Genomic DNA, 26,865 nt, shown 5'->3' on the forward strand with positions numbered 1-26,865 from the left:
AACCCTTTGTTTTTTGTTTTTTGTTGATTTTTTGTTTTTGTTTCTCCTCCTCCTCCTCTTCTTCTTTTTAAATGCCCGCAGTATTTTGTTCTTCTCCCTCAAGGGAAACTGCTTTACTGCAAGCTATCTAGTGAAGACTTTACTAAAGACTATGCCAAGGTCTGGGAATTACTCTCAGTTTCTTCAAGGGGAAGGATGGAGAGAGAAACACCCAAGTCCACTGCCTGTCACCTTCCTTTCTTACAAGGGTAGAGCAGGGTAACAACAAACAAAGAAAACAAATCCTCGTGAAGGCTACAGCCCAGAGGTAAAGGTTTATTAAAAGTCAAATACCTTGATTTTCAGAAGTTTTTTTTTTTATTTATTTGTTCATCTAGTTCTCTCTCTCTCTCTCTCTCTCTCTCTCTCTCTCTCTCTCTCTCTCTCTCTCGTGTGTGTGTGTGTGTGTGTGTGTGTGTGTGTGTGTGTGTGTAGGAGGGTGCTCTCACCCCATGGAGGTCAGAGGACAACTATGAAATCTGCTCTCTCCTTCCACTGCAGATATTACTCGGGTCCTCAGGCTCGCTTACATTCTTTACTTGTTGAGCCGTTTGTCTGCCCCTTCCAGGTAAGTCTAACAGCCCTCTTCTCTCTTTATCGCTGTATCTCTTGGATCCCTTTGTAAGATTAGAGAAAATAAACAAAGGAATTCACTTGTGTGTCTCAGACCTCATTTAAGGACCCTAGATTAGAGAAACCCAAAGCCAACAGGAGGCAGAAACAAGGACACAGGAGGACATTTTAGTAAAAATACTGACAGCCACAGCCAACAGTAAATAGGGCCTAACTCCAACCAGATAATATAAAACCTAACTCGAGTGACCTATTAATTTTGGTTTCTTGTACCCAGTCTGTATCATGTCTGGTTTTCACCAAAAGGTTTCAAGGCATAGCAAAAGAACAAAACCACATTCCAGAGAGCCCCCGCAAAACATCAAAATCAGGCTCTGATCAGGCCGTGGTGGTGGTCCAATCATCCTGGGGATTTTCATCTTAAACAACTGATTACCATGCCATGATATCCTTACATGGATATCATTACATACCTTATGTTTTCAGGACGGTTTTAACTGGACCTTATGATAATGGCCGCCTTTTCTCTCTGTACTTAAAAATGCTTCTAACATTTGACTATTGAGTATATATCCCCACCCCCAGGCTCAGGAAAGTCTCTGTGTCTTTCCACTTAGCTAAGAGTCGTGTGTTTTCTAGAATCATGAATGGTTGTTAAATTTTATTGAATGCTTTTCCTGTATCCTCAGAGAAGGTCACATGGCTGGCTTCTTTTATTAATGTGCTGGGATGAGATTACAGAATTTTTTTCCTTCTGGTAATTAATCATTGCATGATAAATCCAAACTGGCTTGATTAAAAAGTCCCATATATCTGGATTTGAATTGTTTAGGATGTTTCCTTTATATACTTATGGCTTTGCACATGATTGATTTATATTTTTCTTTCTTGTGTAGTCATTGCCTGGTTTTAGTATTGAGGATATACTAGTCTCATAAAATGAATTTTCCATTTTTTAGTTCATTTTCTGGAAATGAACTTGACTGTAAAATCACATGAGCCTCGTGTTTTCTTTGTGGTAAGTTTAACTATTATTCCTCTTTCGCTTATGATCATAGGTCTAGTATAGTTCCTGCTTCGTAGGTTAGATATTAAAATTTGTGTGTAAATGTGTGTGTGTATGCTATATCAGTGAAAGAATTTTTATTATGATTATAGCTAAATTTTTGTTTTCTTTACAGGATTGTTTATTTGAGCCTTCTCTTGTTTTGTTTTTAATCATAGATCAGGCTTGTCATAGGCTGATCTACTATGTTGAGATATCATCAATTATAAGTTATTTCATGTACTTAAAGTATACAAGAGTGGCTAAAAACAGGTAAAATATGGTCCCTTAGTTTTGTCAAAGATCTGCATTGTTACCGTTTCTGATTTTTATGTAATGGATTTCTGTCATTTTCTTTCTTTTTTATTTTTATTTCTTAATTTTTAAAAAACTTTTTGAGATAGGGTTTCTCTGTGTAGCTTTGGAGCCTGTCCTGGAACTCACAGGGTAAGGCTGACCTTGAACTCATAGAGATCTGCCTGTCTCTGCCTCCTGAGGGCTTCTGTCATTTTCTTTATTGTTCCTTCTATTTTTTAGCACTGCCATTAATTTTCTAATGCCTATAGTAGTGCATTAACTTGAATTTTTGATTTTACAGTCAAGTTCTTTTCCAGAAAATGAACTAAAATTAAAACACCCATACTTTGGATCAGAAGGTGCCCCTTCTGTGCTCCCTGTTTGTTTTCGAACTTGGTAAGGCTGAATGATCAAAGCATGTTTTAAATTTTTCAAGCATTGTTAAAATGTTGTTGGATGTGGGCTGTTTATGCCTTTATTTCCAGTCAGAAGCAAAGAATCTCTGAGTTCAAGGCCAGCCTGATCTATTTAGCCAGTTTTAGGCCAGCCCAGGCTACATGGTGAGACCCTTTCTCAAAATACCCAAGGAAAAAATTGTTGCTTATTTTTACCTCCTCCACATTATACTCCGGAAATATGATGTGTGGTTCTTAAATATTTGTGCAGACTTCCTTTAAGATGTGGGGCATAGTCCATGAACGTCCATGTCTCTCTGCCTTCTCACAAATGATTTGACAAATGAAGCCATTTGTGGTTGTTGGATGTAGGTGTGACATTACTTAGAGACAGACGCTCACAGCACCTCTCCCCCATGCTCCAGCTCTTACAATCTTTACTCCCAGGACTCAGGAGACAGAAGCAGAAAGATCTCTGTAAATTCAAGGCTACCCAGGGCTACACAAGATCAAAGTTGTCTAAAAAAGAAATAAGAGCTCACACGAAGGTGAGCCCAGCACTTGGGATCACATGACTTTAATCCCAGCTCTAGGGAGGTGAAGACAGAAGAGTTATGGCTGGGCAGGGAGAGGAATATAAAGGGGGAAGAGACAGGAACTCGGTGGCGTGTGGAGTCTGAGGATTCCTGGAGACAGGATCTCTCCCTTTCGGTCTGAAGATTTGGTAGAGGTAAAAGGTCTCTCTAGTGATTGGCTGCTTTGCTTTTCTGATCTTCATCTTGAATCCCAATGTCTGTCTCTGGGTTTTTATTATTCGTGCTACACACCTCTAATTATTTTTTTAATATTATTACTGCTATTTATGTAAGTGATATTTGTATACATTTAATCTATTTGTTTGATAGTTTATCTGTTGGTTGGTTTTTTTCTATCACATAGTTTGGTAAGTTCAGAAGCAAAGCTACCATATTGTTTGCTCCCTGACATCAATGTAATAGAACCAGTTGAAGAACAAGGATATGAGAAAAATCAAACTTTAAGAGCGGTTATCCCTACTGGTGAATGGCAAGTGGCATAGGAGAAGCAACTAGGCCAACACAGATTCTGGAGAACTGTTAGCTCTTGAGAGGTCAATCTGTAAATGGTTTACCATATTGTTATAAGCATGACTCAGTTAGACGAGGTTCATGGAAGGACCAAATGGCCAGTCCACCCCCTCGATTCCCAGCACGTTATTAATAGGAATCAGGACTCACACGAGTCCACCTCGTCCTTCTGAAGTTCACAGAGCAAACATGTTACTTACAGAGCTGCCTATTACACAGGCCTGGTCTTCCTTCTATAAACCATGCAACGAGGATAGACGTGTTTCTAGTCGTACACCCAACTGTTTCCCCAACCAGGTTTTAAAAATAAACTTTTAATTTTAGAATAGGTTTAGATTTATAGAATAGTTGCAAAGCTAGTCTGGAGAGCTGCAATAGCTCCAGCTCCTTCCTGTTTTCTCTACCTACCTTTTTTTTTTTTTTTTTGAGATTGAGTCTTACTATGTAGCCATGGCTGTCCTGGAACTCACTATGTAGACCAGGCTGGTCTTGAACTCACAGAGATTTGCCTGCCTCTGTCTCTGCCTCTGCCTCCCTCTACCCACTCTTAATACTTTCTATTGCCCCATGCCTTTGTTTCTGAGATGGACTGATGCTTTTTTCATTTGAGTGGGACTTGAAGCTTCCACAGAGCACAGCGTTGAGCTGTTCCCTTGCACCTACTCAGCTCCAAATGTGTTGAACTACTTAGGAAAATAAACTTTCTAAATGACTACATTTTCTGCAAAAATGAACTCTTTCACGAACACTTATAATTTTCTCTAAGCAGCTTTTGTCTCTTTGAGCTAGAATCCCCAGCTAAGTTGAGTTTAACGTTCTTGAAAGTCATTGTTTCTGAATTATTTACCAGTGTTCTCATTAGAGCAAGCACAGGAAGCCAAGAACTGAACTGTTTCTTTTTTTTTTTTCCTTCCCTGGTTTCTTTTCTAAATCAGGTCACGAAAATGGATGCTATTTCTTTAAATAATATAACCAAGTTGATCCCTGGATTACAATTAGGTTACGTCACTTGCTTATGAGCTGCTTTTCATTAAGACTTGCAGTGGGCAATGGTGCTTTACCTCTTAAAGCAAAGCTGCAGAGAACAATCCCACTAAAAAGCCAGAACACATGGGGTGGCAGCGGCAGGGACCGCAGTAATTTCGGCACGGGACTGAGTTCCATGTAGGAGGCCCCTTTTCTCTTTAAGTCCTTTAACCAGCCTTTGTCCTGCCACACCCCCTGGTTCTAAATACATTGGAAACACACATGCCGAGGGCCCACACCGAGAGGGAAGATTGGGGTGGCCGCTTCACAGGAAGCCCAGCAACAAGAAGCTCCCCAGGGAGGACACTATCAAGTTTCTGCAGAACTATGGCTCTGCTTCATTCCTTGCAGAACACAAATTACTAGGAAACATTTAAAAGTGTGGCCAAGGGAGGTCACAAGAATCCCAGCTCCTCCACATAGCTACATCTTTGCAAATAGACATCTTTGTTGCTACAGTAAGCAAAGCATCCACTGTCATCAGGTCAAGTACAAAACAAGAAGTTTCAGTCCATGGAATCTGAAGATTCTCCATCCTGATTCATCAAAAACACATAGCCATGTATTCTTAAAAATGGAAACGGGCCCGGGCAGTGTTGGTACACGGAGGCAGAGGCAGGACGATCTCTGAGTTTCAGGCCAGCCTGGTCTACAAAGAGAGTTCCAGGATAGCCAGGGCTACACAGAGAAACCCTGTCTAAAAAAGGAGGGGAGGGGCAGGGAACCGAGGGAGATGCTCAGCGGATCAAATGCTTTCTGCTCAAGCCTGAGGACCTGAGTTGGGTCCCTATCCCCCACAGAAAGCTCCTGGCAAACTGCAGTTGTCATGCTGGAGCTGGGAGGCAGAGGCCGGAGGATGTGAGTGTGGGAGCTTGCTGGCCACCCAGTCTTGTGAGAGCCAGTCGCAGAACAAAGCAAAAACTATAGGCAGTTGTGGAGGAAGACAGTGAATGCCCACTTACCAGCTACGAACACACACACGGGTACACCACACACTCATGCACAACAAACAAGAATAGACAGAAGACCCATGTTCTCATGTTGCTTATGGCTACTGTGCAGATACTCACTGTAGGACTAGGCCATTTTTCTTAAAACCACCTCAGGCCAGGTGTGAATGACTTACATCTGTAATCCCAGCACTTGAGAGGGTGAGGCAGGAGAATTGTTGTGAGTTTGTGCTAGTTTAGGTCACACAGTGAAACCCTTCTTCAAGCAAACACAAAGCCAATGAAACCCCACCCTAACAAAGACCAAAAATTCAAAAGAAAAATAGATCACAATGTCACATAGAAAATCGTAAGAACCAGAATTTGAAGTTGTCTGAGAGTAATCCCAGGTGGCCCCCAGAAGGGACGAGACAAGCAGAGGAAGATGCACGAGCCGACAGTGAGAAGCAACATTCCACCAGAGGCAAAACACTTCTTTGAAATGGGATAACTACATCACCTAGCACTTAACATGGGAATCAGGAAGAGTTCCATGACCTTGGGCCTCTTGACGTCCTCGAAAGGACACCTAGAATTTATTTTAGGAGAACAGCCACAAGAATTTCTTCTCTAAGTAGATAAATCCATGCTTGCTTCTTAATTTTTGATAAATGGGAAATTTTAAAATTCCTAAGGCAGAGATGGATATTTTATACAGCTGTATAAGATGCAGGTGGTGGTTGTTTCTTTTAACGCATGGCTAAGCTGAAAACTTACACCCATCATTTAGCTACCCAATAAGCATCTTAATTTAAGAAGCAGACTTTAACAGTCGGTACAACCAATGTAAATGCGAACTGCATGCTTGAATGCAAAGTAGTTCATTAATTCTAATGGTGTTTGCACATTAATCTTGGCCTCAACACTCCAAAACTTGCCTAAGCCCCGTTGGTTGCTGGGGAGTCTTTGATTCTTGTGTGTGTGTCCAATTTACTAATGAATCTTGGTGTCATTTCGGGGCTGAACCAAGTCCATCTGAACGGGTCCGGGCAGCTGGGGAAGGGCACCCACAGGATGCTGATTGCAGTTGGGAGAACACCAGCACAGAGATGACTCAGAAGAGCTCAAAGCCTGCAGTAAGTCAGAGCAAACGTCCCCCACCCTCCCCCAGCAGCAGAGGACAGGAAAGGAAGGGAAGGAGTGGAGGGAAGTTTAAGAGGGAAAAGTGTCAAAGAACTCACCGCACAGCCCCTCCCTGGGACCCCAAATGCTGTGGTCCAAACCTGTTCCTGAAGAGGCCCAGTCCAGTGGCCACAGTCTAAGTGAGGGCCAGAGGAAAAGCCAGAGAGAGTAAGCCCCAATTCTAACTTTAACATGATGAAAATCAAGAAATAGAGGGGCCAGCAGCTGACACTGTGGTCTGTAATCACCCACAATGCAATTTGGGATATCTTTGGATGACCGCAAGAGCTCCAGGATGCATTGTGGAAAGAGCATGGGGTCTAAGGTTCCTGCAACTTAAGTTTAAATTTAAATCCTTCCTCTGTCCCTTGAGCGAGTGCTGGCACGGAGTAGCCTTCCCTTACACAGAGTGAAGAACACCCTTCATAATCAGGGTAGTTTAGGTAGTTGCGGCGGGAGGGGAGGGGAGGTTAGGGGGAGTACTGCAGATTGCTAAACCAGATTGCATGGTACAGTAGTCCCCCTCTATCAGCAACTCCGCTGTCTATGGTTTCAGGTACCCAAGGTCAACCTCAGCCCCAAAATATTAAGTAGAAGAATTCCAGAAATAAATTCATAAGTTTTAAATTGCATGCTGTTCTAAGTGGCCTGGTGAAATTAGCACTGTGCTAGTCTATCGCACACGGATGTGAATCAGTCCTTTGTTAAGTTGTATCCACACTGTGTTTGTTACCTGCCTGTTGACTGGTCATTAACTTAGCCATTCCTGCGAGCAGATTGACTGTGGCGGTATCAAGAAACCGCTTCTATTCAAGAAACCTTTATTTTACTTAATAATGAACAAAGAGCAAAACTAGAGTTGCTAGCATTTGAGTAGGCCAGAAAAAGTTGTAAAGTGTTTCCCTTAAGTAAAGGGTGAATGTTCTCAAGCTTGTTGTAAGCTGGGGAAAAAGTTTACTCTCCGGGCTTTCAGGTATTCATTGGGGGTCTTGGAGCTGCTGATTTGCAGCTGATAGTAGGGTACCATTGTGTTGCTTAGCTCAACAGTGGACCTGACATCAAATTGGTAATTAATAAAAAGTAAATATGAGTGATAATCCCACTACACTGTCCAGCAGGGGTTCCTCTTGGTGCCTGGTTGACATGTTTTCCAGGCACACTTTCTTTAGACTCCACCTGTCATCTTCCAGAGATCAAGAGAGTCTGTTTCTTAATCTGGGAATGGTTTATATCCAATGAAGAAAGATTAGGGTAGTTCACACTGGTAACCCCAGCACTTGGGAGGCTAAGCAGAAAAATCTGGAATTCAAAGCCAGGTCCAGTTATATAATGAATTTGAGGTTGGACTGGGACACACACACACACACACACACACACACACACACACACACACACACACACAAAATCTCAATAAAATAAAATAAAATAAAATGCTAAAGGAGGCCAGGCCTCATGTCACACACCTTTACTCCCAGCTCTCACGTGACTGAGGCAGGAGGAGCTCTGAAAGTTTGAGGCCAGCCTGGACTACAGAGCGAGTCCCAAGCCAGCTATGAGTACATGGTGAAATCATGTCCCCAAAGGAAATAATACCAAAGAAGGAAGAGGAACAGCAGCAGAAATATCTAAGCGTTCAAAGGTCTCTTCAAGGGTAGGGATACAGCTCAGGGGTAAGGTGCTTAGCCAACACAGACAAAGCCCCAGGTTCAGTCCTTCGTACCACACACAAGATCACTCCAATACACACAACCTTCACAAAACTGCTTCTGCCAACCAACACTCTACCACTGAAGATTAATGTCTTGGTGACGAGAAAGCCTAAGGCCTTGGGGTTCTATTTCAGTATGAGATCCTTTTCTCTAGAGAGAGAGGAAAAACAAGCCCACTCGGCATTCTTTTTGACAAGTTTCCCCTGAAAGCCCACCCTCTGCACCGCTTTGTTCTGGTCAACTCAACAGAAGAACGTTCAGCTCAGGCACAGATGCCCATCTCAAGCCTCCTGTCATGGAGAAGGGAATGGCCGCTCAGACGGTGGGGGGTCACTAGGAAGGGAATTGTGAGGACAGGTGTCATAAGGCCATCTTGCTAATTTTTGCAATTCTCACAGGGCCTATTGTCCTGTCACACAAGAATAATGATAATAATAATGATAATGATGGCAGCGATAATGTGATTGCGACATCCTGAGTGCTTACAGTGTCTCCAACGCCGTGCTCAAGAGCTCCGTGTATTCCTACACGGCTCCGTTTCACAACAGCTCTGTCTGGTAGCTTCTTTTATTAAACTACATCACAGGCAGGGGATGGGAGGTGGAATTTCTCTCTGGTAGAGGCGGAAAACCTTTATTTGCTTGGCTCTCTGAACTTCAGCATCATTTAAAAGTCGGAGCAAGAAAAACGGAAGGGAAAAATTTGTTCTCAGATGTTGCTAGATCCGGGAAAGAAAAAGAAGAGTTGGGCATCTAACTAATATACTAAATACCTTAGCATACAGAATCTCATTTGGTCTGTTGTCATTTCACAGGTGAAGAAAAGGAAGGCTAGGAGAGAGTTCCCGAAACTGGCACTCAAAGAGGCCTAACTCTAAAGTCCTACTTTCTTTCCACCCATGGAAGCTGCACTGGCTCTGCCGCTCCAATCATTTACAAACCTTAGGGTTCCTAACAGTAAAAAGGGATTAAGATGCCACTTTTGCCTCAGAATCATTGAAAAATCATGGGAAATGTTTGAGGAGGTTTGCAAAACTGAAGCAGGCAGGTGGAGCAATGAATCCAGTTCAAACGGGGGAGCTCGAGGCTGCAATGGTTCAAAATCTCAGTTGTCTTTGCATCTGTTTAAGCAAAATTCTGGGGAGACAGAAAAACGTTTGGTTATTGCCTGGGTGATCCATGGAAGAGTCTGTGGAGAAAATAGCACTCCAGCTAACTCTTTAGAACAAAGAGGATTTCATTAGGTTAAGAAAAAAAGGAGAGAGGAGTAGACTAGGGAGGAGGGTGTTGTTAGGAGAGGAGCCCGTAGAGGCAAAAGCATGGAGACATGAAGGTTTATGATAAATAAGTCCAAGACAATAGAAGAGGGAGAAAAAGACCAGAGACCCATAGGCCCCTGGGACTGGCAGACAACAAGTCTTGGGTTACTGGACCAGACTGAGAAGGACCTTGAATATGCTAAGTCCTTTGGACTCAATTCTGTAGGCACTTGGGAGCCACCAAGGGTGACTACCCCAAGTATCCATAAGGACAAAGAGTCTGAACAGGGCCCTTTGCCATTCTGTTCTTGTGATGATTGCAAAGTCCCATGTTCAGAACATCACAGTCTGTTGCCATGGAAATAGTAATGGGCCTCACTATGGGAATAAATTAGCCTCATCATTATACCTTTTTTTCCAAGGAACTCAGAGAGTGTTTGTTTTATGTGTTTTCTTTTTCTTGTTCTTTTTCTTCTTCTTCTTTTCTTTTCTTTTCTTTTTTTTTTTAATAGAAGCACCAGATGGTAGTTAAGGGAAAGAAGAAAGCCTGAAGACTCCCGAATTAAAGGAGATTTCAAAGGAATGGAAGGAAAAACACAAGTTGAATTTTGAAAGGTTTAATCAAAACAGATGGCAGAATATCTCAGCCTGAGGGAAGGGGAAAAGTGTCTGAGAACCCATCTGATTCAGGAGCTTCCTTGTCCTGGCTTCCTGGGTCCCCTGGCTGTTCCTCTCTGCTGGCTGAGTGACACTCAGGCTGGCTAATGAGGAAGGAAAGATGTGTGTGTGTGTGTGTACATATATGCCAGATAATATATATGTGCCAGACTTAAGAATTAATGTTCTTGAAATGTATTCTAAATTAAAATTACAGCAAATATTGATCCATTATGCATATTATTTTTACTATCAAATTAACTTTAGGGAAAGTAACCAGGTACTGGAGAGACAGCTTAGCAATTGGGAGCACTGCCTACCATTCTCAGAGGTTCCTGGTTCTATTCCCAGCACACACATGGTGGCTGACAACTGTTAGTCACTCCATTCCACGAGATCTAACACCCTCTTCTGGACCCCATGCGCACTGCATGCATGCAATGCAGAGGCACACACACAGGCAAAACACCCATACTCATAAAGGTAAAATTTAAAAATCAGGAAAGAAAGATAACCAATAGAATATCTTATCACTGTCGTATAATTATCTCTGCTGTGTCTTCTCTGGGGGACAGAGAAGGGAACTATTGTGTTTATCTACTGCATATATACTTTTCTCTATGCCAACCAATTGCTATTCAGTCCTAGAATAGGCTATCCCTGTAAGGAAGACATCATTATCATTGTTACAGAGGAAGATGAGGTCCACAGAGACCTCATTCACTGTCCAGTAAGTGATGTGTCTCAGAGCCCTGATAGAACTCTGACTCGCTTAGCTTCTTTCTAAAGTTCCTAAAGACTTATGGCTCTACCATCGCAAAACAGGAAGAATCTGCCTCCCTAGGCCCAGTAGATTGGAGAAAAGCAGTGTCTTCTCTGTTGGTCTTCCTTCAGAAGTGTGGGCATGTGTGGGGGGATGAATACAAATGCCGATAAGCTCTCTGTGGTGTGAACATTCCATGTGTCTTTTTTGAGGCCCAGGTCTTGCCAGGCTATCTGTATTATTTTGAGAGACCAAATTAGTGTGTCAAAGACAAAACTAGTTGGTTTATAAGGAAATGATCATAAAATATAAAATGCAGGGAGACGTTAGGGCACTGAGATGCCAGAGTGATTACATTCATACAACAAGGATTTAATGAATGCTACTGGATACGATGCACTGGAACAATTGGTAGGGATCTTAACTTAAACATAACAGCCTAGCTATTCCATAGAAAATGTATAGTCAGGCAAGAATTTCTGTCTGGAAATGACATTCGAAATGAGGTTTTAGCTGTCATCCTGCATGAAGACTGCTTCCTAATTTTATACTTCAGAGCATTATATTGCTTTTAACCTGCTCCGACAAATGTATCTTAAGCATCTGTCCCCATTCTCAAGTCTTCTCCCTCCATATACTGCCTCTCGGCTTCCTGGAGACCTTTGAGGTTCAGATATGAACCCCAAAGTAGATTGCTCAGAGGGGAAAAATACTGCTTGAGTTTGAATCTTTTATCGTTCTGCCTTTTGTGGGCTGCGCTACTTCATGGAGACGCGCTGTTGGCTGATAACCCAACTGTCTGCTGCAGATGGTGGTGCCACTGTGAGTGGGAAGGGAGGAGAGCGAGAGGGCGCGTGAGGCAGCTGCAAAGCAAGAAAGAAGCAGAAAAGGCGGCTGCAGAGAGCCCAGCTCCCCATTTGTCTGTCTCTTTACCTTAGGGATGATGAACTCTTCTCCAACCTGTCTCAGCATAAAAGGTCATTTTTTTCCCCCATAAGAAAAGCTGTACCTTTAGATTTACACACACACACACACACACACACACACACACACACACACTTTATCTTAAAATACTGGTTTAATTGGCTCACTGATTTGCCTTCTGCAGTTCTGGGCAAAACTAAATTCTACTAAAGCATAGTGACTCAGAAATCTGTTAGCCAGTGTCCTTGGGTGAGGGGCTTGATGAGATGAAAGCTGAAATAGAACTAGAAAGACACATCCCCAATAAGGCATAAGACTAAGGGGTCATAACAAAGACAAAACCATAATCAAACAGGGCTGTGAAAACCTGGACAAAACAGGAGGAGTTGGGGGCAGGGAAGAAGATGGTGGCCAGAAAGAAAGAAGACAGAGAAGGTTTTGTAGAGTTCATGGACATCCTAGGCTTGTTTCAAGGTGTGGCTAAAAGAACTTAAGAAAGGTGAGCCGTGGCGATGGAAAGAAGTACTTGGATTTGACGTTGGGTGTTGCGGGAGATTTGTTTGCTCTGCTCCCCGAAACTGTCGATAAACTGAGGCTTGATTCAGAGGATGGAGTCCACACTCAGCTGACCAGAATAAACCGTGGAGGTTTTTTGTTTGTTTGTTTGTTTGTTTTTGTTTTGTTTTGTTTTGTTTTTTGGCAGACTCAGATGTGGAGAGGGACACAGCAAGGAAGGAGTTGGGGTTAGGAGTTTCGCTGGCCTTTTGGATTTTGGAAAAGCAGAGAGGAGGCCCAGCCGGACTTTTCTTGGTTGCCTTTTGCGTCTACCAGGTTCCCACCCTGCTATCTGACTCCGGAGTTTTCATTAATAACAGAATAATTTAGATAATTGTTACAGTTGAGGAGCGGTCAAGGCAAAGGCGGGACCCAGAATGCCAATCACTGTATACAGTACATGGGCCACTCAGACAAGGGCCAGAGTCAAGGGGCACTAAAGAATTTCATTTGGTTTGTGTCAGGTTCCAGTTGTATTTGATTTCAGAAGTCTGAAACTCAGAGGAGAGGTTTGGGTGGAGTGATAAACTAGGGAGCTGTCCAAACCTTTTTTTTTTTAGGTCTATTTTAGTTTTAAATTGTGTGTGTGTGTTGGTATGTGAGTGTTGGTGTGTGTGTGTGTGTGTGTGTGCGTGCATCTGTGCGCGTCTATATCTGTGTGTTAGGATCATGCTGTTAGCCAAAGCTGGTCTCTCAGACTTCGGATCCTTTGGCCTCAGCCCTGTAGAATGCTGAGGTTACAGTGGCGTACCTATATGCCTAGGTGCTACCAATACTAGTTTTTGTTACTGTTGTTGCTGTTACTTCTTGCTGAGGTTAAAGGCTTGCTTCCCTTCATTTATACTTGATCCAAGAAGTGATTGCTCCATTCATTTATGTAAAACCAGCTTAGCATCCTAAACAGCCTCATAAAAATCCCCTGTGATGATACTCCAGTGCCCTGGGAAAGCCCAGGGCGCTACCTCCCACCTGTCGCTGGAAACGGCTGGCTCTGTCCTACAAGCTCCAGCTCCTGTTCCTTTGCCCAGCACCTGCCTATTTCTGCTCTCTGCCCAGATCCTTTGGCCCCATTCTTCCGTGGGACTCTCTGTTTGTCACACCTCCCAGCTTTGCTCATGGATGCTATCTTTCCCTTGGCTGCATCAATTACACCCACAGGCCAATCTTGCCTCATCTCTGAGATTAGTCTTGGCTCCCGGGTCTCTAAAACAAGTATGAGTCCCTGGATACTCGCCTGTCTAAGAGAAGAGTTCAGGCAATATCCTGTTTCTGTCTATGTATGTTTCTGTCTGTGTGTGTGTGTGTGTGTATTACTGTGTCCATTATGTATGTATGTATGTATGTATGTATGTATGTATGTATGTGTAGTATTTCCATGTTTGTATGTGTGTATGTATGTATATAGTATCTCCTTTGCAGCAAGCATCCTCTTTATGCCCTTCTCCTTCCCCCAGACTTGGGCTGACCCAGCTACTACATGATTTTCATTTCATTGACTTGTGGCCTCTAAGCTTTCTTTTTGGCTCTCTCTTTTAACTTTTCCTGTAGACTTTAATGCTATAGAGATGACCTGGTGGTTAAGAGCACTGGCTGCTCTTCCAGAGGGCCTGGGTTGGATTTTCAGCACACACATGGTAGTTTACAACTATACCTCCAGTCCCAGGAAATCTGAAGACATACATGCAGACAAAAGACCCATACATAGAAAAGCAATAATGTCAAAAGCCCACATTACCTCCTTGTTTGCAGCTGTCCCTTTTCTCAAAGACTATTTGCATTTCATTTCTATGTATTGCTTTCTCCACACCATACCTAAGCTATCCCTAGTTTCAATGTTAAAAAAAAAAAAGTTTAAGCCTCACCATTAATCTTTTGACATTGAGGTGTCTTCTCAAAGCTCATAAATTTTAGGTCTGACAAGTCTCCTCAAATTTCACAAATACTGCTGGCGGGAATCCTACTGTTCCTCTCTTGTCAAGTCCTTGTGACCTTCGGAAGAAATCTATCTATTGGGTTTTATTTGTTTGTTTGTTTTGTTTTTAGACTCTCTGTAGCCCTGGCTGGTTTGGAGCTACCTGCCAATCTAGTATGTCCTCAAACTAGGGCTCCTCCTCCGCCTATTCCAGTTGTGGGGACTGCAGGAGTTCACCGCTACACCCAGCTACCTATTGGCTATTGGTGGTCAGCCTTCATTCATAGTGCCCAGTATCCATGCTGACCAGACAGTTAATATTTTAAAGAGCCCTTTATTCTGGTTAAAACATTGATGTTTTTATAGCAAATCCACATAGGGAATGACAGCCTTTTAACTCCAATAACCTGCCTGAAAATTCATAGAACCTAAACATTGGTCTATAAGACTTTTGGTGGCCCGCTGGTGTCTGTTGTCTACCTAGAAACAGTGAGATGAGATTTAGAACAACAGGGGAAAAAAAATTCCCAAACAGTATCCATGTAGGTCTTCCTTGTTGAAGAGTTATGAAGCTTATACAAGTGGGGGCTGGAGTTCTCTGTAACCCTGTCCAGTGATTTTTCAGTCAGGAAAACTGTGGACCTTGGGAAACAAAATAAGATTCAGGATTACGGGAGTGGGCACTTTGAGAAAAACATATTTACTAGTAGAACATACATTTGGAAAATAGTGAGGCTCTTTGTCTTCACGGTGTAGAAAATAAGCCCAAGCAGGGAAAAAGTCTCAAGACATGCCCTCTGAACCTCAGTGAAAAAAAAGGCAGTTTTCCTTCAGCATACATGTATACGTGCCTATGATTAAGACAACAGCCTGCCCTAGTAAGTGATCTTATTTATTTATTTATTTATTTATTTTGGTTTTTCAAGACAGGGTTTCTCTGTGGCTTTGGAGCCTGTCCTGGAACTAGCTCTGTAGACCAGGCTGGTCTCGAACTCCCAGAGATCCGCCTGCCTCTGCCTCCCGAGTGCTGGGATTAAAGGGGTGCGCCACCACCCCTCGGCCAAGTGATCTTATTTTAAAAAATGTTTTATGTCTGTTTAAACTTACTTCTTTGAAAGCATTTCATTGAGGTGATGTGGCTGATGATGTTAGGGAGTTAAGGTTATCCAAAACCAAACTGTTGGTCCTGTTCTGGACATTCAGACCCCCTTCTCCACAAGGACCCTACCATCGCTTTGTTTTCTTGCACTTTAGCTTGCAGGGGCAGGGAGGAAGCATGAGGCGCCATTCACAGCAGTGTGGGAATATCTGATTATGTACCACCCACAACAAATGGGAGGTGCATGATTCCAGTGCTCTAGTCCTCCCTTATTTATTTATCTTATTTTAGTCCTATCACCTAGCCTCTAACAACCTCTTAAGGGCCGATGAGTCAATTGTTTATTCCATTGTCTTAGGTTGGCTAGCCTCGACACCCTGTTGCTCACTGCCTCCAAGAGAAGCTCAGTCCCCAACCTACTTGGGACCTCACCCGCCAAATTCAGGATGGGTCACATTCCATTCAGCCTTTTGAAATTCCAAGTTGATACCCTCCACCCATCAGCATCTCTTGCAACTGTCCTCTTGCTGGCCTTCCTCTTAACCTAGTTTTAAAGTAAATTCCCTTCTTAAAGTACCTTTCTAATCTTTTCTCCCAAGTCCACATCACTCAGTTCCTTTATTCTTCTTGTCCTTTTCTTTTCTTCTTAGGAGGGTTGTAGCCCTGGGCAGGAAAGTCTACTAAATCCATGAAACAATTATACAAGTCAAATTTTAACCTAATCTGATAGGTGATTGGGTTTTTTTTTCTGGCATAAGCCAATAAAATTCATTTCAATATTTCAAACTGATGGGCAGAAGCAAAGTATATGTATCTTCTAGCCTCTGAATGGGCACAGTTGCTAAGTCTATGTATTCTAATTATTGGGGAAGGAATGGCAGAACAATGGTGTTCAGAGCATGGGTTGGAGTGTTTGAATCTAACACTCTACAGGGGCTTGTGACCTTGAGCCAGCTACTACCTCATTAGGTCTTAAATTCTCATCAGCCAATAATGCTGGCTTCACAGACACAGTGCAAAGAAAAAATAAAAAAAAAAAGGAAGAGTGTAGATAATAGAAAGCATGGATCCCAGGAAGTGCTTAGTAAAGTGGCACCATTGCTGGCTACTATACCTCTGGGGAAGATGTACATCATGATAAGAATGATCACACACTGACGTGTCATGACCCCACGTTGAGGTCCAGACAGGGTTCACACATTCCAGGGTAGGGGTCTGAGAGTTAGAAATATTTGATAGGAGGAACGGAGATATGAAAGAAATACAGAGCCATAGGAAAGAACTAGAGGGCAATCCAGTGAATATTGAATTCACCTGCACTGATTTTCCATATGCTTTAAACCCCATCCCAAAAAGGGGGAGAAGAAGGCAAAAGATTGCTTTAATATGACACAAAGGACAAACAGAGCAATTACTTGCTTCAGTACGTGAAACATCAAGCCACTATATTGAGTTAAGCATTCTGTTGTTTTAGGCAGGACATTCAGTCACTCCCTACGTCAAATGTCCTGTCATATTCTTGAAGGAGCAGCAGGAATAGTCTTAAATTCTCTAACCTTTGGTCAAGGTGGGGCAGATTCACTTCTGTGGGTCATCTTAATATCCAAAACACCAAGTAACCACGCCGTAGGTCAGGGTATCTTGTTTGTAGCCAGACCTTAAGTCAGACCTCTTGTCAGTAACTTTGAAAGAACAAGAGTAGACGCGTAAACTTCAGCCAAGGTAGAGCAGACCCTCTTCTGTGGGCCCCTACAATGAAGCTGAAAACGGCAGGCTATCTCCTTGGCACCAGAATACATCTTTTTTGGTTTATGACTTTGTGGCTTCTCTCTGCTCTCCATTTTTCTTTTTCTACCGGCCATTTTCTTCTGCTTTATCATTTTCTCCCATGTCTCTTAAACTTTGGTTGGCAACTTAGCTTTCCTTCTGTTTCAGTCATGACTGTTGTGTTTCTTAGTCCAAAAAAATCCAAGGGATGGTTTTTAGATTTGCCTCATTCACCTGTCTGCATATGACTGTTCAGTTCTGGTCACACTCTTTCTTAAACCCCTCTATATTTGGTTATGTTTGAAAAGAAATATGGTTTAACATCTCCAGTGAACACATTCAAAAAGAAAAATGATGGGGGAGAGTCTTCTGTTTTGTGTTAGTTTCATTGGTTAAATAAAGAGACTGCCTTGGCCCTGATAGGACAGAAAATTAGGCAGGCGGAGTAGACAGAACAGAATGCTGGGAGAAAGAAACCAAGTCAGGCAGTCGCCATGATTCTCCCACCCGACACAGCCGCAGGTTAAGATCTTCCCTGGTAAGCCACCTCGTGGGCTATACAGATTATTAGAAATGGGTTAGATCAATATGTAAGAGCTAGCCAATAAGAGGCTAGAACTAATGGGCCAGGCAGTGTTTAAAAGAATACAGTTTCCGTGTAATTATTTCGGGTATAAAGCTAGCCGTGTGGGCAGCTGGGTGCCAGGAACATAGCCCCTCATTCATCAACAGAAATACTTGGGAGAGATGGTAAAAAAAAATGGTATTGAACCTCAGCTTTGACATACCTGTAATGAGTCTGTCCTGTCCCTTTAAGAGACAAGCCCTGCCCACTCCCTCCCCCATCCACTGAGGCAAGCATATCTTCCTTCCACTTCCAGCCTGAGCTCCTTTCCTTTCCATCTCTCTCCCAAAGAGGTAGTTTCTGCCTTTCTCCCTTCTCCCCTCTGCCCCCTGTTTCTCTCTCTCTCTCTCTCTCTCTCTCTCTCTCTCTCTCTCTCTCTGCCTCTCTCTCTGCTCTTCTCCCTTCTCCCCTTACCCCTTTCCCCTCTGTAGCCCACCAAATAAATACCCACTTTCTCTGCATGGTATGTCTCTGTCTCTTACCAGCCAAGAGGCTCCCACCCACTGTGTGGCTCCCTGTCTGGGTCTGGCTGCCTTTGTGGCCCACCATGGTCTTATGGCCTGCTGCCCACTGCTGCCACTCGGGAACCTACAGAGTTTTATTGTTACCATATTTGGCGCTGCTGCCACTCAAGGGACAGCACCATTTTATTTTTGCCATAACATTGGTGCTTGTGACTTGGCCAGGCTCCCTCCACATTCTCTCCCATTCGCAGGTGAGTTGGTTGAGGAAACCCTGGACTCCAGAACCAGGTTTCTTTACAACAGCCCTGCCCAAACACTGACCTCTACACACACCAGCAGCTTTGGTGGTGAGTTTTCCTCTTCCAGTCAGCCAACCACAGCCTTCACGGCTACAGTTGAGCCCTTTACTGACACTCACCTCTGGTTGCTTTCCATAGCTAAAAACATGACCCCACAACCCAGGGTTGGTCCTCCTGTGCTAGCACTGCACACACTGAGCAGTGTGTTCACTTTGGGGCCTGGGGGTTCCTTGGATTTTTCTTTCTCTTTTCTTTTGGACCACATGTAAGTGGTCCCCACTGTGAGAGACTCCTCAGAGCGGCCTCTAGCCTCTCTGGCTTCTGAGTCACCCAGATGGGAGCCAGTCAGGCTTTAACACCCCGCCTGTAGAGAGGAGACATCCTTCTATAGTTCCTGCAATGTTTGTTCATTGTTTTTGCAGGTTTTCATGTTTCCAGCGATGGTATAAACCCTCAAACTATCAACCACCTGCCTGTGAATGCTCTGCCGGTGCCCCACAGGCTCCACTTTTCCTCAGACTGTCCCTGCCACTGCTACTGTTGACAAGATTAGTTGGATCCACGAGGCAGCTGTTTTCAGTTCTAGCCTTTGCTCCTTACCATGGCTTGTGGTGCAGCAGCTCGGCAACATGGTGGATCATGCCTCTAGGTCTCTCTTGTCATCATGTTTAAAACTCCCGTGGCTCAAAAGAACATGGCTTCTCCATACAACATGTGACTGCCACCATTTTGGCTGAGGTCAGGTGACCTTACCACCATCTTAACTGAGAGCCACATCAGGTGACCAAGTTCCACCATCTTTCCTGAGGTATTCCTGCCTGGTTCTCTGGTATTGAGTCTGTTTCATGTGTGTTTTGTGCAGTGGCGTGCCTTTGGTAGGGCCCACTTCACGCAATTCCTGTTCACCCTGTGTGTGTGTGTATACATGTAACTTAAATGCACCTATGTTTACTGTTAAATGTTTTAATTGTCTGTTCATTGTATCTCATTTTAGACTACAAAAGCAGTAAGTCTCATGTTTTAAACTGGTGTGTACTTTGAAGTCTCTTACAAAAATACTTTATATGAATCCAACCCTGCTTTAAAATATATTGAGCTGTTCTCTCCTACCGTCAGTTCCACCGTTAAGCTTTACTGCAAACAGTTTTTTCCTTCTTTGTCTTTCATAAGTACAAATATCACCTGTTAAGTTGAGAGCCAGTACAGTTAAGCTCAGACCCAGCTCTCCAGGCAGATTCTATAACTCATCTATTCCCAGTAAACAGCCCTCAACTGCTCAGAGATCTGGGGAATATGGCATTTAAATGCTTAATTATTAAGACTTTTCATAACAAAAAGAGACAGGTTGGCTCCTAGCAGCAGCACTCTACTTCCTCCAAAGAAGACAGAAGACAGGTGGGCACAAAACAACATCCATCAACAATTCCCAGCAGCTATTAGTTACCAATGTTTGATTGGAACCTTCAGCTTGCTCCTGCAGCTAAGAAGCCCCCAATCCTGTCTCTCCAAACCCTGCCTACACTAAGAATCTCCAAACAAAGGGTAGGCACCAGAAAGCCCAGTTCTGCATTCTTGGCAGCTACAGTGCCTCCTCCCCTGAAGTTGCTAGCAGACCAAGATCCTGCCTAAAGCAGTCAGTTGTGATTGACAGTCATCACCCCCTGCCTACAAATTATATAATCTCCCTCCTTTCATTTTTGGGGACAGATTCTCCAGCCTCTATCTCTGGGACTGGTGAACCCATCCAGGAATTGCTTTGCTCAAATAAGTGTATTGTTATACTTTTTCAATTCGGTGTAATCTGGTTTATTGTATCATCAGAGAAACCTATTATGGGTGGCGGGGGCAGAAAACCTGTTAGCCAATAGCTCCTCAGCTCAGGGTGGGACTTTGTGCCCACCTTCCTTCTCCATGCTGGGATCTGGTCTGGCTTAAATTTACAGAGGTCTTGTGTATCTGCATTGCTTCTTAATTTCCCTTTTTATTCTTGACTGTTTGAGTCAGAGTTTCTTCTCTGTGTATCCCTGGATGTCATTTGTTTGTTTGTTTGTCTGTTTGTTTGTTTGTTTTTTGAGACACGGTTTCCCTTTGTAACAGTTCTGCACTTCTTGTTACAAGCTGTTGTAGACCAGGCTGTCCTTGAGTGCAGAGGTCTGCCTGCCTCAGCCTCCAGAGTGCTGGAATTAAAGGCATGCACCACCACCCAGTTGCTTTATCTTTTTCTATCTTTGCCTAATGCTATTATCACCGTCTATTCAGTCTTACTTGGGCTGCTTTACAAGTGTGTTGTACTGCCAAACGTGCAAAGATCTTGACGAGTGAGACCCTAGCTAAGTTTTCGTTGCATAGGAAAAAAACATCACGAAGACTGTTACTTGGGTGCCCTTGTATACCTACTCAGGGTATATGTGCAAGTGTGTGTAAGCTATGATTCTGGTTTAGTCACATCCCAAACCATAACAGGAAACGGAAGATCTGGCTCCTTAAAAATGTTTCTTTTATATACATCATGGTTCTGAGTCCTCCAGTCCTTGTTTCCTTTCCTACATCTCTGTTATCGTCACATTCTCTGTGCTGGTAATCCAGCATTTTGGTGTATGTGCCATTGTTTTCCCTGGATTCCTTGCTGACAATGATGGCCCTAGTGAGCTGTGCTGTACTTCCTTGCATAGTATCTTATGTGCTTGAGAAGCACAGGAAGGAGTTAAATAGAGGTACTTTACAGAAGAGGAAACTGAGTCAGAAGACGGGTGAGTTGCTCAAAGTGATGGGGACAGCCTCTAGCCCTCATCCCAGTGCTTTAAGCTGGAGGTAGGACCCTGTGTTATGGTAAAAGTAAAACGGTGCCTTTCCCTGAGTGGCTGCAGCAGTCAGTGGCCATGGGGAACTGCCTTGGTAAAAACACTGCAGTTCCTGAGTGGCCCATGGACCACGAGGGCCAGCAGGTCCCAGGCAGAGAGCTGTGAAGTGGGAGAGAGACAGAGACACGCCTTGCAGAGAAAGTGGTATTTATTTAGTGGGTTATGGAAGGGAAAGGAGTAAAGGGAGAAGGGAGAAGAGCAGAGAGAGAAAAAGAGAAACAGAGAGCGGAGGAGAAGGTAGAGAGGCAAAACCAGCCTCTTTGGGAGAAAGACTGAAAGGAAGGAACTCAGGCTGGAAATGGAAGGAAGATTTGCTTGCTTCAGAGAATGGGGAAGGGAATGGGCAGGGCTTGTTTCTTAAAGGGACAGGAAAGACCCTTACACCCCGTATCTCAAGTTTATAACATCATGGTTGTTTCTGTCTCCCTTTTCCCATCATGTCCCATATCTTACCCATCCAAAGGTGCTCCAGATTTTTCTTCTACAAAGTCTCACCCTTGCCATTATCAAAGCAGTCAAAGAATGACCTTTATGGTCTGGCTCCTCAAATTCTCACCCTTAGCCAACCTGAGTTGCTCTTGTTTCCCATGTTTCTGTTCTTTTCTGCTATAATTCATCCAGAAGGTGTGTGTTGCTCTATTTGGTCTATATTTCTCTTTTATGTTTCCTTCCCTCTTCTCCATGTACATTTCAGGGTATACCATTACCTCCCCATCAGGACACCCATGGGGCTCATACAGTAGCTCTGGGGACAGCTGGCACTGACAGCTTCCCAGTAAACAGTAAATAGCAAGAATGATTGGAAACAAAATGTGTAAATACATTTCTTTTGTGATATCACTCATTGGTGGCCTATATCAGCTTCCTTTTGTGAAAAATTAAAGTTTCTCAGATCCTGTATCCAAGACTGTCTATTAACTGAAAATGTTGACATCATCCTGGTTATCAAGGCATTCCAGCATGTAAACTGTCCCAAGATTGCAAAATGAAAGCGTGCATATAGCCAGGACACTCCTTTTTAGGAGAACAGATGATGTATCTACCAACTTGGGTAATGGCAGAAGTGGTCCAACAGTTTGAAAGGAACAAACACTTATTGTATACCTCCTTGATACCATCAACAGCCCTGGGTTTTTTTGTTTTAATTGAATGCCAACATCAGTTCAGCAAAGACTAAAGGGTACAGTGGAATTCAGGCAATCTTGGCTCGCCTGCCTAATCTTGATTTTTCTCAGGATTCTGAAAGATCTAGAAATATATAGATGATTTGGGGAAGAATCTCTTTGCTTGAAGAATCAAGGGTGCCTCAAGAAAGAACTCATTCTAAGAACAATGGGGCAAATTTGCGCAAAAGCAGCAAGGCCGTGATGAATACTAGAAACTACAGTGTTTGTAGATTTCTACTTTAGTTTCGGGGGATTAAACAAAAGAACATATACAGGCATAAACCAAGCAATTACAAAGCTATTAAAGAAAGTACTATGACCTGAGACAGCCTTGCAGGGTAGCTTATGTGGCTGAGCGTAGCCTGGGGAGCACTGGAGGGAGTGTGGAAGCAGGAAACCCCAGTGATTGAGAAGCACAAAGATAGTCTTAGCTTAGCTCTTGACCACTGGGCAGCAGGCTTCACCCCAGGGTGCCAAAGACAGAAAACAGGAAAATGGCAGACTCCAACTGCCGGAGTCTAGCAGTTGCTTGAAAGAGTGTAGTTATGTAGGAATTTATAAAGTTTTTGAGGTGCCAAGGTGCCAATTTATAAAGTTTTGAGGTGCTCAAACCCAGGACCTCACTCAAAATAAGCAAATGCTCTATGACATTCCGCTACAGCATAAAGAGAGCAATCTAAAAATGAGAGAGAGACAGAGACAGAGACAGAGACAGAGACAGAGAGAGAGAGAGAGAAGAGACAGATGCAGAGAGATGACAGAGATGGAGAACACAAACCACGGTTTCCCAGGTTGCTAGAACCCTTTCTCAGAAACATTTGGAAAGAAACCAAAGAGAAACATTTCACAAACACAGCAGAAGAGAGAGGAGAAAGACAGGACCAGAGAAATGATTACTATTGCTATTTTGGTTGGAAAATTTTCAGCTGCTCCCCATCCTTGAACTTGGCACAGCCAGGGAAGCAGGTCACAACCAGCATTATTTTCAGTATATGCTGAGAAACAGGCCCAATGCTAAGTAACTTGTCTAAATTTATACAATTAGGAAATAGCAGGGCTGTAATTAAGATCTAATTATGGTAGTTTATTTAACAGGTGTGTATATGTGTGTGTATTTTATATGTGTATATGTGTGCTCATCTATATGCTTCATATGGAAGTCAGAGGTTGACATCAGTGTGCTTCTCAGTTGCTCCCCCCCCCCTTTTTTTGAGGCAAGGTCTCTCACTGAACACAGAACTCACTGATTTGACTCAACAAGATGGCCAGCTGGCTCCATGCCGCCTACTTCTCCCTCCCCAGTGCTAGGATTACAGACACATGTAGTTATTCTTGGCATTTTGTATGGGTGCCAGACATCCAAACTAAGGTCTTCTTCACTTTACTGACTGAGCCATCTCCCAACAAACATCCCTGCTACACGTCTAGTGTAAGAGAGTGTATGAATAGAAACTGTCTCTGCCCAAATAAACCTACCCCCATGGCAGAGACTGGTAACTGTTCACCAAAATTCACTGTCTCCTGGACTATATTTCCCAGTTTCCCTTGCAGTTATATCCCCAGTCTGGAAATGATGACTGCAACTCTTTGGGTCTGGTCCATAGGAACCTCCTCCCATGTCATGTTTTTGTGTGATGCGATTACCAATATAACCTTGGAAGCCACATGTGCAGACAGTGGGGTTGCTCCCTCTGATGAGAAGCACATGGGTTTGGCTGTTCTGTGATCGAGAATCAAACTGAATTGTGTTTGAGAATTTTCACATTTAGGCACTTATGCTTTGCACAGCTAACTATAGTTCCAAAAATTCTACCATGCGAATACCCGCCCTCCTGGGATAATTGTTTTCTAACCAAAAGAATTAAAGGTAAAGTTTTGCTCCTGTTTAAACTGCTCTTCGGTAACAGTAAAAAGTGAGCAGCTATAAATGGGACCCATCCCCCTGCTGCCTGAATGGGCCTCGCACGCACAAGCAGCACTGCCCACTTACCGGACAGCGTCCACAAAAGGGGTCATTCTGTGCAAATCTGACTCCATGTTAAACATCCCATTTTCAAAGGCTTCACTAACACAGGCTATGTCCATTATTGTAAGGTAGCATTTTAAATTTTCTCCATCAATTTTTTTTTGTATTCCTAATTTTTTCAGACTTTTTGGAAGATAGTTGCTAGTCGTTGATCTCACTCAGAGACCTCAAAAATTAGTGTGATTTTTGGGATATCTAATATGGGCTTTTGATGGACTTTTCAATAACAAAATTCTACTGTCCACCTCCAACATAAAGGTTGACATTTGTTCATGTATTGGTATTGGGTGGCCAATAACCTTAACTCCAGGAATATTCATGTTGAGTTGTAAAGAACAGATACAAGGCCAGGTGGTGGTGCAAACCTTTAATCCCAGCACCCGGGAGGCAGAGAGAGATAGGTGGATTTCACTGAGTTCAAGGCCAGCCTGGACTACAGAGCAAGTTCCAGTACAGGCTCCAAAGCTACAGAGAAACCTGCCTCAAAAGAACAAAAATAGAAGTAAAAGAACAGATACAAGAAGTGAAGGTAGGGCCAAAGAGTTTGCATGTTGCTATGACTACGATTCTTGAAGTCACTTTGGTGCTGCCCCACAGAAGTCAGATGATCCACCAGATCTTTTATTCTCTCGTCTGCTCTGTGTCCTTCCAGTGAGTTATGTATGTGTGTACATATTCATGTGATTGGACATATATGCACGGGCAGCTGTGCATGTGCACATGTGTGTTTACATGTGATGATTAGAAGGTGCCAATCCTTGAGCTCCTTCTACCTTTTGTTTGAGACGGGGTCTCTCATTGGCCTGAGACTTCACCAAGTAGGCTTGACTAGCTGGCCAGACATCTTCCAAGACTGCATATCTCCACACTTCCCATCTTGCCACTGTTGAGATTTCAGATGCATAGCACTGTGCCTGGCTTTTTGTGTAGGTTTTGAGGATCTGAACTCAGATCATCACACCTTTTAGGCAAATTATTTACCAACTGAGCCATCTCCCTAGCCTCATTTGTTTATTTGTTTTTTAGATAGGGTTTCACTATCATCCCAGGCTGGTTTTGAACTTACTATGTAACTAAGGATGACTTTGAATGTCTGGTCCTCCTGCCGCCAGCCATGTTTGGTTGTATGAGACCAGGGGCATATCTCAGGACTTTGTACATGCTAGGCAAGCACTCTATGAACTGAGCTACATCCCAAAACCAAGGTTGGTTTCTAAACCTCAGTAATCCTCCTGCCTCAGTCCTTCTAATGCTGCGATTTCAGGTGTGTGCTACCATGCCTAGGTAATACGCTGTTTTTTAATTTCATTGATGAATTTGTTTTCATTGGTTTCCACCAAAGAATTTCACACCAGACTTTAAGCTTTCAAGATCAGAAATTCTGTTCTAAATAGTTCATCCGGCATTACTGGGCTATGTAAAAGTGACCTACATGGGCCATATTCAGAGGAATTTGATATATGAACCACAATATTCATTTGTTCCTTTATTCTAGGAGACAGTTGAAGGACAAAAGCATTTGTTTTTCAGAGGGCGTTTGCTTCATACTTACCATTTATTGAATAAACATGGCTTGTTAGACATTTTTGTGAACAAAGATATATCAAAGTAGGTATTTCCAAAAACATCTTTCTAATTTCCAGATCATGTCTTGATATGCCAGTCCTATGGTGCCACTGAATTCACTTTCTAAAAGACTGTTTTGTTGGCCTGTGGTCAACAACCTTCACAGTGACCCTTCATTATCAATGCATTATCCAAAAGGCTTTTTTTTTCTCTAATGCCATTCTCCTTGTCTCTAGCCAAGACGTTTATGGAGGCTTTGGGATACATTCCAGGGTGTCGGGGGTGGCTCTGGGTATGACAGATTATCAGTAAAGTGGCCCCCACTTCCCTGTTCTATACCAGCTCCTCTCACTAATTGCTTTGTCTCTAGTTCTGCCTAGGTTTCCTTTCCCTTAATCCTAGCCCTGCCCTAGTTTGCTGTCTCAGTTATTCTTTACCCTCCATTTTGCAAATCCATCTGCCTGGCTTTCCTCACCTCCTCTTGCCCTGTCTCAGCTGCCGGATCAAGCTGGACAAACTCACCGAGGTTCCCTAGTTGCAGAAGGGAGTGAGGGACATGCATCCTTGGAGCCTTTTCATCCCCACATTTCTTCTCATTCCAGGGACTCCAGCAGGGAGAGAT

The 26,865-nt window shown here is 43.3% G+C and overlaps 1 long non-coding RNA gene across 1 annotated transcript; it reads left to right on the forward strand.

Annotated features, from left to right (window-relative positions):
- Window positions 1–538: 538 nt before the first annotated feature.
- Window positions 539–10,294, forward strand: LOC142839480 (uncharacterized). The gene is made up of 3 exons (XR_012908763.1): window positions 539–607; window positions 1,572–1,630; window positions 10,072–10,294. It is a non-coding gene; the product is annotated as an uncharacterized LOC142839480 (long non-coding RNA).
- The last annotated feature ends 16,571 nt before the right edge of the window (window positions 10,295–26,865 follow it).

Source organism: Microtus pennsylvanicus, chromosome 21 (assembly GCF_037038515.1).
Source record: "Microtus pennsylvanicus isolate mMicPen1 chromosome 21, mMicPen1.hap1, whole genome shotgun sequence".
Lineage (NCBI taxonomy): Eukaryota > Metazoa > Chordata > Mammalia > Rodentia > Cricetidae > Microtus > Microtus pennsylvanicus.